At 39.9% G+C, this 17,028-nt stretch overlaps 1 protein-coding gene across 3 annotated transcripts in view; it reads right to left on the bottom strand.

The window, feature by feature from the left end:
* Nucleotides 1-14,933, bottom strand: part of chst15b (carbohydrate (N-acetylgalactosamine 4-sulfate 6-O) sulfotransferase 15b) — a 37,434-nt gene extending 22,501 nt beyond the window's left edge. For all 3 annotated transcript variants that reach the window (XM_081600380.1, XM_081600381.1, XM_081600382.1), the window contains exon 1: nt 14,661-14,933. The gene's annotated coding sequence lies outside the window, so the exon portion shown is untranslated. The remainder of the gene's footprint in view (nt 1-14,660) is intronic.
* Between the last annotated feature and the right edge of the window lie 2,095 nt (nt 14,934-17,028).

Genomic DNA, 17,028 nt, shown 5'->3' with positions numbered 1-17,028 from the left:
AGTTTTTTGTTTTTTTGTTGTTTTTTTTGACAGAGTGAGTATTCACTAGAGCCAAAGCGAATCTGATCTTTGTTTTCACAGAAAGTCAAAGTTGCTGTTTTGAAACATCACTGGACAATTTAATCTTGTCTCTTGCTATATCACACGAGTGAAAGCTTAAGAAGGAAGATAGAGCTATGGCGGTAGTAGAAAAACAAACAGGTCCAAGGTTACATGGACACGAAAGGAGCAGAAAAGCCTGGGAGGGAGGATGGGGAAAGGAAAAACTTGAGATTTTATGAAAAACATACAATCGATGGAGTCCCCCGGGACAGCTGTCTTGCAAAAACTGTCAAACACTTCTCCGAGACGTTTCATCTATCTGTTGATATTCAGGGGATTATCTCGTCTACCAAACAAGCCACTGGGGACCAATTACAGGTGCTCCAAAGAAAACAAGCAAAACCTGAAGGGTAGAAGCTTCAGCTAATGACTCGGGAGCTGAATATTTGTACTCAGCTCCCGTTATGGCTCCTTTTCCGACAAAATGGCTGACTAAAAAACTTCCAACTAAATTGAGTGTGCGCTTTTAGTGTCAGCTCCCTCTTTGCTCATCCACTTTGGACCGCCATGACCTCTTTTAACGTTTTCACAACGACGGAAGCATGGTGCTGGTTCTCAGCCACCAAAGACACAGAAAATACTGTCAGGGCAAGAATGCGGTGGAGAGCGGTCAGAAAGAGGAACAAAAAGGCGGGAGGGGAAGAGAAGAGGGAGGGCGCTACTGTGTGTCCGCAGGAAAAGAAATGCTTTTCCACCAGGCTGCTTTCAGTAATTAAAGTTCAGCACGAGGCCAGCGCAAGAAAGGCACAGCCGTGAAACAGTTTATATTCATGACTGGTTAAACAGAGCTGGAGATAAACATGTACAAAGAGAAATAACACCACATTCACTTCACAGCAGGCAATTTTGTTTTGCGAGGTGCGTCCAAAGACAAAGCAGAACTCCTATGTTTAAATCATGAGCAGATCCTTATGGGCATGTCCAGTTAGTCTAATTATTTGTTTGGATTTTTCAGGCTAATTGTATTTGATCAATTAAATCAGCTGTAACCAGATCAAAAGGGATTTCTGGTTACCTTCATAATAAGATTAGTTGAACAGCCAAAAACAAAAAGCATTACCAACATAGAAACGCCAACAAAGAGATAGTGGCAACCCAACAAAAGCTTTCCTGTTGATTCACTTCACACAAGTTCCCATGGAATTTTATACAGGGGGTTGCAAACGTTTCCAAACACACTACAACCAGATTGTTTTCAGTATTTTTGCTGGGATTCGATTTGTTGGCTCAACACAATAATAGTTCTTAATTATGAAGCAGATGAAAAAGGATACACAGTCTTTCAAACAATTATTCAAATAAAAATATTCAGCGTACGCTTATTTAAATAAATTCTTTGTGGAACCATTTACTGGGATTTCAGCTACAGTTCTTTGGTGTACATCTCTTCCAGCCACTTATATACTGACTAAACTTTTGTCCCCGTCCACTTTTGTAAAATGCCTGAAGCTCAGTCATACTAAGTGTAGAGCATCCCATAAAAAGTCATTTTAAGTGTTGCAACAAAGGCTGAGTTAGATTGAGGTGTGGAGTTTCACCTGCCATGTATTCAATAAACAACAATCTGAATCATTTCATGATAACCGTGGTTTGACGTTTGGGGTTGTTGTCTTATTCAGGTATTTTCCAAGTCTGGCCAGCTTCCCATTTTCTGCTGGGGAAAAAAATAAATAAATAAATAAATAAATAAAACGTTTCCCACCGCATGACGCCACCTTCGCTGCTTCACTGTGGAAATGTCATGTTCAGGGTGATGAAGAGTGTCAGGTTTCCGGCAGTTTCTTTTTTAAAGGGAAACTAATTCAATGACTTAACTAATTCAATGAGTTGTAACTGGAGATGCACAAGTGAATGCGCAGAACATCAAATCAGCCCTGATCAGTTTTGACAGTTCCGTGCTCTTCAGTTTCTGTTGTACTCAAAACTACTGCCTTTATTATTTAGAGGTCAAAAAATAAATAAATCAAAACTATTTAAAATCAATATCATCTGTTCAGACCTCAAAAATATCAGGAGCACAATGATTGGTACATCTGTGGTTATGACCATTAACCAAGTAGCATTCATTAAATTAGGCAAATCAATTGGAAAAGGCATCATTGCTGCACGTAAATGAAGCGAGAAGAAATAGGGCAGTGAAAGAGGAAATTAATTGCCTGCATAACTCGACAGGAAAAGAGAGCATCTGGAAAGGAGGCTGCACTGGGCTATATATGTACAATACACCACAAAGAAACCAGTGTTTTATAGCGAGAAGATGCTCTGACCTGTCAAATGTACTACTTATACCCTCTGCAGACCCTCAGGCTCTCCAGCATTAATTCAATCATGTAAATCACAGGAAAAAAGGAGGGGATAAAAATTCATTGTGAGTTAGAAATTACCGTAGCGAAAGTCATCCGTCTCCAGATAACATGTGCAATTGGCTAAACGATATTAGACTATAACCCCCAAAAAGCAAAGAAGGACACCAGCAAAACCCATACATGTGGAGACCAGAAGATCTGCCCTTGGCTTAACCAAAACCACTAGGGGTCAAATTATAACACAGAGGGGTGATGGGTAAGGTGGCCTATGCTCCTCAATTCATTACTGCTGCTTAGCTGAGATCGCAGGCAGCGTCCCAGTTCAGCACTTTTCTCCTTCTTATATTTTATTCATCGTCTTAATTTCACCAGCGGTCTCCCCCTGAGGTGGATAAGTGCTTATGACGGTGTCGTTAAAAAGTGCGGAGAAACAATGGCCACCATTTAAATTATTGATTTTGGTAATGGGCTACAGCGTGAAAGACCTAGCACAGAAAACGTCGCGTTCTACAAGAATAAACCAAATGATAGGTAAAGCAGAAAAAAATAAAAATGCACTGATCAGAGTTTTATAGCCAGTTTCAATTTTTTTTGTAAAGCTCTGAGCGACCCAAACTGTTGTTGACCAATTCCGATTTGCTTTCAAAAACTGAAATATACAAAAACATTAAAACAGTGTTAAACATGTTTTTTTTTTCCTCAGCATTGTTCCTGTGAGCAGTCATTAATTATAATAGTAGCAAAGTTGACAATACTGCGTTGCATGATAGAAGCCTCACTGTAAATCAGGGTTGTAATGGTTTCCTAAAGCAAGCAGAGGTGATTCCGGATCGGCCATTTTAAAACTCTCTAGCGTTGCTTTTTCCTGGCGATTGCCATTTCCAGGTCATTTCAGCCAGCTCACACTCGGCCTAATAAAAGAACAGGACGAGGAGGCGGAGGAGGAGGAAGAAAAACAAAAATCAACAAACTTTACTTTTACTTGTTTTGGCATTCTTCTCTGGCAGGACTATTGCGCCACACAAAAGATGTACTCTGGGTTTTTCAGGGGGCAAAACTTTTATATTGTATCCAGAAAAGTGCCACAACATTTTTTACTTCAAGGTGAGAGCTCAACAGTGTGCATCTGTGTGTGTGAAGGCACCGGTGAAGGTAGTCTCTGTAGGTATGCTATATATTTGTCTCCTTGCTTTAAATCATAAAGGTTCATAACCTAACCTTCAAAACTAACATATTTATAATATAAGATGGGGTTTTTTCACACCAGTGCTACTGTTACTGAGTGGGAATGTTCAGGCAAATTTGCAGCTCCAGCACTGATGGTCAGAGGAATGAAGCTGTAGCTTAATGTAGTCTGTCACACATATACGTTTCATCGTACAGGCAGCAGTAACTGAAACAACAGCACAGACGTTAACCTTGATTTATGAATGTGAAAATTTTGTCAGAGGACCTATTTAAACAGAAGGAGAACTCTGTAGAAGAGGGCTAGTGTTTTTTGTGCTGCTTTAATGCTGGCCACAGTTAGGGCCATAGCCTACACAATTGTTTCAACCGTATTTTAAAGCAAAATGAAAAATGCACTAAGAACTACTTTTTGTTGGAGCTGTGAAATAAGCTCACTCAAAGCTGTCAGCACTATTCGCCTGCAACAAGAAGAGCATGGCTTTTAATTTCAGACTCAGGTCTTACTTCTTGGACTTTACATGTTCTAATTGTGCCTCCATTGGGTTTTGTCTGGGTACTCTGGCTTTCTCAACCTAGTCCAAAAAAGATTACTGTTAGGTCAACCGATTGCTCTAAATCGCTCTTAGGTTAAGAGTGTGTGCGTGCATGACTGTTTGTATTGTGTGTTTGTGTTTTGTCCTGTGATTGGCTGATGGCCTGTCCACGGTTCATCCCGACCTTTGGCCAATGACTGCTCTAGATGGGGTGTTAGTGTGTTGTGAGAGTCATGAGACAGCCGTAGAGGCCTTTTCAAATTTGTTGCAAGACTGACCGCTACTGGACATATTTATTGCCCACGGCATCATCATATACAACAACTCTTAGAAGATACTTGGATGCTGAGTCACAACAATATTTAATTTCATAATGGATGAATCAGGTATTGAAGCACTGTAGTTGAGTTCAGTTCAATACAAAACCAAAATATTAAGATCAGGGTTGAAGATCGCGGTAGCGTCTTTCGATTTAGGAGATTCCACATCTGCACAGAAAATTGATGTATTACACAAAAACAATGTTTTCTTAATCAAATTAAGGTTTTCACAACAATCTATGAAGAGTCTTCCTCCCACTCCCCCATTTTAGCACAATAAACTAAAAGTGGCTTTTTAAAACTACACTTCTCCTTTTTTATGGTTATGAAAAGAAGAATTAAGGGTGGTGGTATGTGCAGACCTGTTTCTTGTTTCATCTCTAAATCCTCCTGTGTCTAAATCCAATGCAGTAGACTTTCACACCTTGTCAACACTCTTGTCCTGAGCCTCCTGCCAGATAGGAAAATGTGCATAGACCAAGCATTAGCTCCGGACTGCCAAGAAAATGTGTGAATTAGACAAACGCAGGCCATAACCGTGTCAGCTGTCTTCCTATTTCTCCACCCGGGAGCAGGTCTGATGAATACAGTTTTAGGAAGGCTACACAGAGGGCCTCCCAGCGGATCCATAATATTAACTTGGCCTTCGGATTCGCAATTCATAGGATTTTGAGCTTTATCTTCCTTCTGGTGCATTATACAAGTCTTCCCGATAATGAAGCTTTAGACAAATTCCCCAGGCTGAACAGACAGGCAGATCGGTTAATTCTGAAAATTAAAGGTGAGCAAAAAAATGTTTGGGTGTTTTTTTTTTTTTGCTCACATTTCTAATTTCCAAGGTTGCCAATATGTTCCACCTCTAGCAGGTGGATTACTTACATTCTAATTTAAGTTGCAGGTAAATCAAAATAATAAATGTGTCCTCTTCTGTTCCCTCTAGGAAGTGGATTACAGGACATAAAAACTACCTGCTTGGCCAAATCCTGATAAATGGAGGAAGGTTGAGAGATTTTCCACAATAACACATCCATCTCACAAAGCATAACCATTTCTCTGCTAAGGCCAGTGGCTCATATTGGTAGCAGCTGCCTGAACAGATATGAAACTCCGGCTTCAAATTAACCAGGCAGGGATAATCCCACAAAATGATAGACCCGGGATTGGAAATAACATTCTTACAAACTCGTCATGACCCCGGCCAGGCCTTTTAGTGGGTCTGCTTGCTGCCTGTAAAAAAAACATGTAAACATCTCTCCAGTATGCCTGTGACACCTGAGCTGGACATTTGCTTGAAACAGAAGGAAACGCTGACCTCTGATCTTAGTCGCTCCTGCAGCCAAGTAAACAACTGCCTCAGGCCGGCTGCTGCTTACACTCCCAAAAACATGTTAAGCTGCACGACTTGTACGGTGATAAAAAAAAAAAAAAAAGAAAAGAAAAAGCGACTGACCCGGTCAGGTGGGAGAACAACGAGCTGTCATTCTGTGAGGTTTGTGGGTTATGCAACAAAGCACATATAGCTGTGATAAACAAATGTGCTAGTGAATGATTGCTTATTTAAAAAGAGAAGCTAGAGGTAATTGGAATATGAACACAAATCTCTGTGGAGTTGTGGATTGTTTAGGCTCCCGCAGATTGGTGCTATGGCCCATTAGCGTGACATGTGGAAAGGAGATGCAGAAAAACCCACACATAAACATGGCCATTTATGGGTGAGCTATCTCTTTTGAATTCTTCTAAACAGACACATGAACTGTCATTTAGTTTTAGTGCTGATTTACATTACAGTTTTGTTTTGTTTTTTTGTCCAAATCATTGGTCAGTAATGGTTTATCGCTGAGACAAAAAATTAAAATTCATATATAAGTGACCTCATTGTAAGAAAAAGGGGAAATGTAAACAAGGACACAATGATTCACACGGAGTCCAAACATCTTTTATGAAGGTTTTGAAGTGGCCTAGTCAATGTTTACACTTAAATCTGGCTGAGACACTGTGGCCAGATTTGACTGAAACACAAGGGGAGGAGCACAGCAGTCTACACAGTGCTTATTTGATATGTAAATATCATTGCCATCATCTGAGTTGTATTTATTTGATATATAAATACCACTGACATCTGAGATGTTCATGTTAGCTTTACATGAGTGGCCAGTGAGCAGCCGTATTGGGGCATATCTTGATTTGTTCTTTGCCTGAAGGGGCAACCCCAGCAACGTCTACATTGTGATGTTAATGGTTACCAAAAAAACCTAATTCACGGCAGAATCGAGACACAGTTACAAATGTTTAGCCAGAAAAATGTGTAAAATAAAATTCTTATCAATAATTTAGATCGAACAAACCAAGATATCTTACTAAAAAACTGTAAATCCAGTTTTTGCTCAAATCTCAATGAATTCAGCTTATAACAGGCTTCTTTTTTTTATTATTTTCTTAACAACACCATGTCAGTATTGATAGTTGGGATGAATTTTCACACAGTTAGCATGAAACGAGATTTTTTTATGGCTACATCCTTACTGTGAAAATCTCAGCCAATCCAAATGTTCAGCACTATAAATCAAACTACAAACAGACGGGGCCTGTGCTAAGATGCCAAGTTGCATACATGAGACACAACTGGGCACAGATGGTAAGGGAAGAAAAAACTGTTTGGTTTTGCATGCATCATTAGCATAAGCAATGACCCCAAACCCTGGCACTGCGGTGTGTGAGATTTACCCCTCTTACTCAGCACCTCAAAGGCCGAGCAGTGCATGCAAATTCCATACTATTGTTTTACTGATTTTTCTAGTTTCCTCTAAAATGTTCCAGGCTGTGTTGTTACGTTGTAAGATATAATTTGTGCTTATTTGGCTTTAAAACGCCTCTCATTTTCACCACAATTTATTCTCCATGCTGGAATCAATCTGCGGTTATAGATATAATGGATGCTTTGCATTTTCAATACATGAAACCAAGGCTTCAGTAGAAATCTGGGTTGGAAAATTCATTTCAACTGCTTTTACAGGGGAAAAAAAAAACAAGGATAAATATGTAAGTTGCCACCTAAATAAAAAAACTGGTAGCAAGTCACTCACCCGATAAAGCTGACGAATGTTTGTCAGTGCGGTAGCTTAATCACTGGAAGCTCATCAGTCTCAGTGACAAATAGAACGGCCTGTTACTTTGTACAGACAACACGTTCTAGAGTGGTCGCTCATCCACAGCAACATAAATCCCGAGCAGTGATCCAGCGCTCTCACCAGACATAAATAATGTTAACTTCACTGGAGGATCCATCCATCACCGGATGCTCGGCACGCATCACTTCCTTCAAAGTCCGACTCCTACTCGTCATGCAGAAACCGAGAGCAGTCAGATATTGTCTCCAGCTTTCATTCAGTCTAAAACCAGAGCCTGCTGTCACTTAGCTAAAAGAAGAAGAAAAAAAAAAGAGTGAAAATGTATGCAGTAAAACGACGACTGATGACAGGTGTGAAGGTGTAGGTGGCATCTTTAAGAGATCTTTAAGAGCTTACAGACACAGAAGCAAACATGGCCAAGAGCTGGAATCCCATTGATGCATGCAATCTGTTGTAGTGCATTAAGAACACAAACTCCTGACTTAAATTGAAATCAATGAATCGTGCGCAAATTAAAAAAATTCTTAATTGTTTTATCCAAATTTTATTCTTATTGAACTATCAAGTCTGTAAAGGTTTTGGAAAATAATTTTAAATAAATTTTCTTCCCAACTTTTGAAAGCCTAATGCCATGGCTCCAAACTGCTTCTTTTCATGAAGAATGCTTCCAAAACATCCAATAATCCCTTTTTACAAATGAAAAAGCCCACGTTCCTGTTTGATAGTGTGGCTGTCATTCATCCATTTAAACCCACTTTGTCCTCCTCAAGGTTGCGAGGGGACAGGAGCCTCTGCTAGCTGCCAAAGGACAAAAGGCATGATAGAGCCTGGGCAGATGGCCAATCCATCACAAGGACATGCAAGACAAACAAGCAGTCAATTTAGCATCACCAATTACACTGACATGCATCATTTTGGACTGCAAAACAGGTCAATGAAAAAAATCCAACAATGCCTCACAAAAGGATTCATCCCCTTTGACTCTTTCGCAGTTTTTCAGTCTGTGGATGAGCAAATGTTTTTGAGACAAATCCCCAAAACCTACAGCTCTAACTGCAGCGTAAAAACATTTTTGATTTAAGGGTTGCGGAATATGAATCCGCGCTGTACTTTGCATATTTTTATTCGCAAAGGCTTTGACAGCCTTGCACAATCTTATTCCGCTTCGTAACTATGCGCTGCTACTTTCTGTCTGTCACGTAAATTCACAATAAGATTTGTTGCAAAATGTGGAAAGTCCAGCTGGTACGAAAACTTTTGCGAGGTGCAATAAAGATGGTTGACATTTACAAATGATGGCCTCTGTCTCAGCGTTAACCACTTACAATCAAATAAAGCAGTGGCTGTTTGACATAGCAGCATTGATTTTCAAAGCCTTCCTAAATACAGACCGCAACCTTTTGCTCTGTGGCTTTCTCTTGAATTTACTCACTATAAATGCTGGACAGTAGGAAGAGATTTTTGTTATTTGTCATTTTCCTGTGCTTTGTGGTTGTGGCAAAACTTAGCAAGGCACTCCTGGTTCAGCAAAAAAGTTGTTGTTTTTTTTCCACTGTAACTGAGAGCAAGCTAAAGTTAGAAGCTTGATGTGCAAACCACAGTAAAACCGTGTAACATCCTGGCATTTTTAGCAGCGCTCAGTGGCTGCTTGCTTGCCGTCATCCACCCTGCAATGTGTCAAACAGACCGTCAGAACAAAGACTGCATGCGACTGTGAGCTATTTCAAGTTTTGGTTTTATTTGCAAGATTATCCCAATTTTTGCATCGAAACTCAAAAACTCAAGAATTGCTGTCATTTGCTGCAGTTGCTGACTGAAAATTATTGGATGTTAAAACCAGCTGTTGAACGGTCCAGTGTAACTTTGATGAGCGCTACAACCATTCCTACTGCAGTTACCTAGCATAGTCCATATATACATTTTTGATAATATAAAAACAAACAACAATATGAAACTACAGTACACCTCCAATCCTTCTCCAATCTCTACCTGTGACTTGGTCAGAGTGGAGCAGCTCAACATTGTAGAAACACATCACTGCAGTTTGACCAGGCAGAGCATGTTAGAAATCTAAGGAAATGTCTCCATGTGGTTTGAAGATGAGGGGACAGTCATGCACGACCTGTTGAGCACCCCCACATGCACCACAGACTCTAGGCATGGTGGCGCAGAGACAGAAATAAAATGACTCCTGCTGGTGAGGTCAGATGCTCCATTTAAGAAACGCAGCATGCCGCTTCAAGATCTCAGGATAGAAAAAAAAGATATGGCAAAGAAAATAAATAAAAGAGGTGCCAGAGTTATCAAACCAGGGCTAGAACCTGGAATTTATTTAAGTCTCTGGTTGCAGAATCTTGGTCGCCTGGAATGATGTTAAATTTTCCCAGACAGGCCTGTTATCTCACAAAAGACGAAAAAATGTGGGGTAAACGGAGCCTGGCAGCAGCAGTGAGGTCACACAGCGCTGTGTTTATTACAGCTTCTAATCTGTAGCTGATTTTGATAAATCAGCGCACCAACGGGGCTTCTATTTCAAGATTTATGGCGTGCTCCTGGAGGAAAATTAAAGCACATTAAAGCATAAGCGTAAACAAGAACAGCAGTGTGTTAAATCTATGTGACATTAAATGCAGGATGGCACAGTAATTCAAGTGCAAGTTGTCTATTATCGTAGCAGCTGCTTATAGTTCAATTAGCATGTTTTGCTAAGAAAACTATTTAGTCCTCCCTCTAAACTTGTACAAATCGAGTCTGCAGCTCTACGTTAGTTCAAAGTGACAGAAACCTGCTAACCTGATAAGGATATTGCTCTTTTAACATGCTTAATAACAAATTATTTTAAGCTTTATTCATAAAACAATATCAAAGAAAGATTTTTTTTTTTATATGATTAAGTTCTCCTAAATTGTGAGGTGGTGCAACATAGTTTTCATATTTCCCCCAAATGTTTCCATTATTTGTAACACGTTTTAGAGTAAAACTACACAAGTTCATGATGGACGGATGGATGAATTGCTTACTTTTCATAATAGTTTATGGGGGAAAAAAGCTAGAAATAAAGCTTTGCCATCCATATTTTCCATCCTGGCATGTATAGACATGGTAAATGGCCTGTATTTTATAGCACTCATCCAGTCCAGAGCACTCCAAAATGCTTTACACTACATTCAGTCATTCACCCATTCCCACACTCTGATGGTGGAAAGCTACTACGCTGTCTGACGGGAGCTGCAATGCACTGGTGCCACAAATCGGAAACCGTCTGGTTACAGGATGATCTGCTACCACTGTCGCCACAGTCACCCCACGTCTGGAAGTTATGTAAATCAAATTCCATATTTCTTCTGACTCCACAGGAACTCTGTATGTCCCCACAGCTTTTACCTTTTCTTGTGAATATTTTAATAATGAAGACATTCATTGTGTCTGTGTTTCAGTAATTCCTACCAAACAGCGGGTTTACCCCTAAAATCACGAGTCTGAAAAAAATAACAAAAAAAAAAAAAACATCAGGTTTATATGTGACTGAAAACTCAAAAGTGACACAGGAGGCACACAAAGCTGTGTGTATGTTTGCTGTGACTGAATGCTTCATCAACTGCTTATGAAGAATGCTACATCTAAATCAACGCTGAGCTAAAGGTTCTGCAGCTCTGCTTTTGTATTGGCAGAAAAATTCATCAAACATACTTGTGCGCTCCGCAGAAATCAGCTCGTGGGAGAGATGAAACGAAAGGAAGCAGAACCCGAGCTGTGCCAGCTGGAGACCACGCACTCTACACCCAGTCTAAATCATCCTAATCACCCATCCCACTCTTTGTATAATAATACATTTCAACGAGGAAGAAAATCCCCTTCACATTCAGAATGCCAACTGTGTGTCTCAGCTTCCCCACACGGTCTTTATCAACTTGCAAGGAAGTTAGCTGCACGCGCCGACGACGTCGCGCACGCAAGCAAATCTCTTGTTGCATCATGTAAAAGAGCATTGTTACGCAACAGCCGATGTGGCCTATAAATGCTGGCCTGACTTAACTCGATTTGGATCAAATTTTCATTGGAGGGATATTGTGCAGTTTAACCAGTTCGGTCCACCTTATGATAATGAAAACAATGAAGCGCAACTGCAAAACCTAACAAGAAATGCCCATCCACCCGTACACACAGGATTTAATCAGAAATCCTGATTAAATCCTGTACGTGCTCCCTCTGCTTGCTCTGAGGGAGCAAGCAGAGAGCTGTAGCTCAGGTGGAAGAATCTGTTGACACAACTGCTCATCACTTACTCCACAAATCTGGTCTTTGTGAAAATGTGTGGACATTCGCCACAAGCCATGTAGCTGTAGCCGCAGTAAACGTATGGAGGAAGGTGTAACTTGCAGTGAACAGTTGTTCCCCCAGGTATTGTTTCATGGATGCTAGGCACAGTTTTGTCCCTTTTAAATTTTATTTGTAAAAAAAAAAAAATGATGAAAACCCCTGAATTATTTTACTTTCACTTCATACTTTTGTGCTAATGTGTGTTGGGTTTATCAAATAAAATCACAATAAGATATATTAAGCTTTGTAGGAGTCACATTGCATTTTTTTTTTCATAAAACTTCTATTGGCATGTTGGCTGTACGCTGAGTAAGGTGCACAGGTACATTCTGCATGGAGACTTCATGTTTCTTAATTGGCTATAGGTTTCGGCGCCTATCTTTTACTTCCTGTCAGTTTCAGATGCACAAAACTGGAGTACAATGGTTAATATTGCCGGTCACTGTTAAAGATTCTTGAGAATTCATAAAAACATTTTTTTTAAAAAGACAGGATGCGCTTAGGTTGAAACGACCACAGGCAAACTGTCACTATTGGTATGTTGTAATGTATGGTAATGAATTCAAATTCAGGGACAACTGTAGTATAAGCTAAAAATAAAAAATATGTTGCTGTTTAAGCTGTTGTCAGTACATTTACACAGAAGTTACAATGTGCTTCAGCATTCCAGTTATTCTCACCCAATTCTGCTGTGCTCGTTTCACGTTTACCTTTACGTTTGAAACCACACTCAGCAAAAAAAAAAAAAAAAAAGAAAAGAAAAAAGGTGACACACGGGTGATTAATTGAAAGCTCAAGTGCAGCAAATTAAAAATCTTTTAGGCGCTGAGATTGGAGCCAAATATTAGCTTGAAAATGATGCAACTACTGGCATAGCTAAAAAAAAATCCAGAAAAGATAAATGCATTTGAATGATTTCAGTTTAGATTATTTTTTTCATCTCTATTGACCAAAGTTGCTAAAAAAATTTTGTTTGTTTAAATACTTCATTATATTTCATTTCCTGTTAGTCTGAAGTATAAAACATGTTATTATGACATCCTTTTGTTCATTTGAAGTATCTATGCAAACTATGCTTTTAGCTATAAGACGCAGAGCAAATGTCAGGAAAATCATCATGCTGAATTTCCCTTTAGGTTAATCAGATTCACCTTAGTTGATTTTAGTTGTGAACTCAAAACAACTGAATGGTGAAACTGAATCAAAGTGTCGGTTTAAAGGTGTAACACTTATGCAGCCAGGTTTGGTTTTCATTTGAATTGCAAAGGACATATGTCACAGCAAACATAGAAATAACAGTGGTTTGAACTGTATTTCACCAAAATTTGATGTTTTCATACAGATAGAATGAAATATATTAAATATTTCCCAAAATGCCGGTTAAGCTGGGTCAGGCATGTTCCTGGACACATTCCCGGTGAGGTGCGCAGGGTGTGTCCCACCAGAACGAGACCCAAAGTGAGACCAAAGACACTATGGACAGGCTGTGGAGTTCCCCTGGCCTGGGAACTCTTTGGGATTCCCCCAGAGGAGCTGGCCCAAGTCACTGAGGAGAGGAAAGTATGGACCGCTGTGCTCGGGCTGCCACCCCCTGCCCCCACACCCACAAACCAATTATGGATTAAGTGATGGATAATGGATAGACAGACATACAAAATATTTAGACAACCAACTGAGAATAAAATGATTGCTGGAGATCTTTGAAGCTAAAATGTCTTCATTCAAGTCTGCTCCGATCCTCCTCACAAGCTGCTTTTTTGCGGTGAATTTCCTAAAATCCACACAACTCTCTTGCCCGTTCTTTGACATATACAAATTTCTTTGAAAGAAAATCAATTTTACTTCCCATCAAAACGTCTGTATACAGGAAGAAAAGAGGGAAACAAAGTCAAGTTCCTTTTTTTTTTTTTTAGCACAGATTTAGCCAGTAAATCCAGTTTCGCCTTATGTCATTTGTTTGTGAAGGCTTATTTTCTTCAGAGGGGATTTTTATTTTTGATGAAGCAGCAATTTACAGCAAATAGCAGAAGTAACACAAAAAATAAATAAACTGATCATGGGAGGTTCTACAGATGACAAGCTGTTTGATTTATTTGATAGGGATGTCTGGTTGGTAGCTTTAAAATCTGATGGAAATGCTTCCAGACATCCTCACATGTGTTTCTAACAGTATGTGGTCTGGTGGGAGTCTTTGCTCGGACAGAGGACCACTTGGTGCTTCTTCATGTTTCCAATGCTCTCATTGGTCAACAGAAAACCCTTTTGTTTCTCTCATAAATGACAGCAAAATTTTATTTTATATATATATTAAAAAATTTATAAATCGCCTCTGAATCATTTATTCTGGACCGTTCCAGCAAATCTGATTGATCAGATTTAAATCGTTTTTTTTTTGTTTGTTTGTTTTTTGTTTTTGTTTTTTTTACACACAATAACAGTATTCCACTTTAAATCGCAGCAAAACGAGACAAGTTTGATTAGAATACATAGTGATCCATTCATTCTGCGCGCAGGCAGCGGGCGCCTGATCGCTGAAAGGACTCCGTTATATTAGGTGATGTCTCCGCTTGTAGGAACAAACAGAGACACATACTGAGTCAGATCAGTTCCCCCAAAAAAACTTTTCCATCTCTGCACCAGCTCCCTTCACAGACTCATGCAATCAGGGGGTGGAGGGGGGGCAAAATGTCAAGATTTGGCTTTTGAAAAATAAAAGGCAAGCAGCGGTGATACAACATTAACAATACGAGGAATTAAGCCTACCATGAGTTTTCTTGCTGGAAGCCGGCAGCAGCGCTCACACGATCAGCCGGATGAAACAACTTCTCATCGCCTGATCGTGTTTTCCCATGCCGATCGCTGCCCGCGCATTTAATAACATTTATAAATCCGTGTCATTATTACTTCCCTTCCCTTCTGACGGTTGCCACAGAAGAACAAGTTGTGGACTCTCATATGTGACTGTCTCTGTCTCCGGAGCGCTCGGTATGAGCGGAGGAAGGATCTCTCTCTCTCTCTCTTTCTCTCTCTCTCTCTCTCTCTCTCTCTCTCTCTCTCTCTCTCTCTCTCTCTCTCTCTCTTTTTCTGTTTCTGTTTGCTGGTGCTGAGGGTGAGGGGTGAGACAGGAGAGGACATCCCCCACGACCGACTATAGCAATCACAGCGTGCGGAAATATTTTGAAGAAAAAAATAAAATAAAATAAACCAAATACACCGTTTTTAAGCATAGAATTTTCTAAAATAACACACACTGCCGTCCTGGTTTTCTTTATTCTAATATCTGATTTTGAACCCTACCCCCAACAGTGTGGGGATGACTCCGGTTCCTTCAGCAGCTCCCCTGATGAACTTGAAGCCCAACTGGAGCTCAAGATCTGAAGAGTAAAGTAAAGGACAAGAACAAACAGGAATATAAAGTGGATGAAGGGGATTAGGATTCTTTTTTTTGATAACTTTGCCAGACCTAAAACGGAAAATGTTTTGTCAGCAAGTTGGGGTAAAATAATACATATTTTTTTTAAAACATGTTTTTTTAAAAACTTGTTATTTTAAACATGGTTTTTTACTGTCAATGGTTTTACTTTAGCAGTCGGGCTTTGTTAAGAGAACAACGCCTCTGGGAAAAAAAAAGTTGCTATTGTCTCGGTTTGTGGATGAAGAAGAAGACGACCCACGTGATTTTATGTAACAGTGAATAAAAAAAAAAAAGAAAACTGATTTTCATGTAGCTGTAATTTTCAGGAATTACAGCTACAAGTCTTTTGGCGGTATGTCTTTAATAGTTTTACACTTCTACAGATGACAGTTCTTCCTTGGAAATCAGCTCAAGGTTAGTCAGGTTGACTGAATACCATCTGTGAGCACCAGTCATCAAGCCTTGCCTCAGACTTTCAGTTAAATTTGGACCCGGACTCTGACTGAACCGTTCTAACGCAACATGCTTTGATTTGTACCTTTCTGTTTAAGCCCCTTGCTATATTTAAAAGGTTGTTGTCCAGACGGAAAATGAACCTCCACCCCAGTCTCAGAGCTTCGCAACTGGGTTTCCTCTAGGATTACTATTTATTAAATTCCATTCATCCTTCCACACCCTCCCAAGCTTCTCTGTGCCTCCTGTAGAAAAGCATCCACACAGCATGATGCTGACCCCAGCATGTTTCACAGTGAGGATGAGGATGTTTATGTGTGTCATCTGCTTACTTGTGTGAAGCAGATAACTTGATGAAAATCCCAACGAAATAGGAGGCGTGACAAAATGCCAAAAGAATGATCTAAGTGCATGAACTCGGAAGGGAAGTGATTCATTTTGAGGCGCTTGGACAAATCAGAAGTACACAAACCATTGCTTATAACTACAGTGACTGGTCAGCATCAAGGTGAGTCACAAAAATAAAAGACCTCTTGGTTAGGAAATATGTGGTCTCACTACGGGTTTCAGATATGCTTCTCAGCTTTTTCTGCCGAGTCTGCACTCACCAAGTTTATCACCACGATATTGATGTGGTCACGGCAGCTCATTCGTCTACAAAGCCAATCATCTCAAGCATGCCCAATATCCCTATATTTATTGAAATAAACAACAAACTGAAGCGGTTTCGTGGATTTTTTTAAGGAATTTGATCTCCTCGCAACATGAAGTTTAGTGTGCTGGATCGCACTAAAACGAGTGAAATTAATCCGAACGAAAGAGAACGGCTTCATCAGGAGGTGAGTGTGTAATTGTAGGTCATCGCTTTAATCAACTCATCCAGGGCGTATATTTGAATCACTCTGTCTGCACTTTGTGCCACATCTGCAGACAATTACGCTCCAAAGCCGCAGCCATCCTCAGCCTCATTTTTGAAAAGTAAGATGATATGAAAAGAATTTAGAAAATCTTTGCCAGAAGCTCATATGAGTCTCTGGCTTTCTTCTTCTTTTCTTTTCCCATCAAGGTTTTTCATTCTTAACATTGTCTTCCAAACAATAGCAACAGTGATGTTTGCTTTTGTTTTTGCAATTATTGTATTTTTATTTTTTTTTTGCACGCATGTGTGTGTGTGTGTGCGCGTGCGTGTGTGTGTGAATCAGTTGGTTCTCACCCTGTGATCACTGTCACAGCTTAAATGCTCTTCAGTTTTGACAGCCCCTC

This window comes from Poecilia reticulata, chromosome 19 (assembly GCF_904066995.2).
Source record: "Poecilia reticulata chromosome 19, P_reticulata-male-v2, whole genome shotgun sequence".
NCBI lineage: Eukaryota > Metazoa > Chordata > Actinopteri > Cyprinodontiformes > Poeciliidae > Poecilia > Poecilia reticulata.
This window is presented reverse-complemented; position numbering and strand designations above follow the sequence as displayed.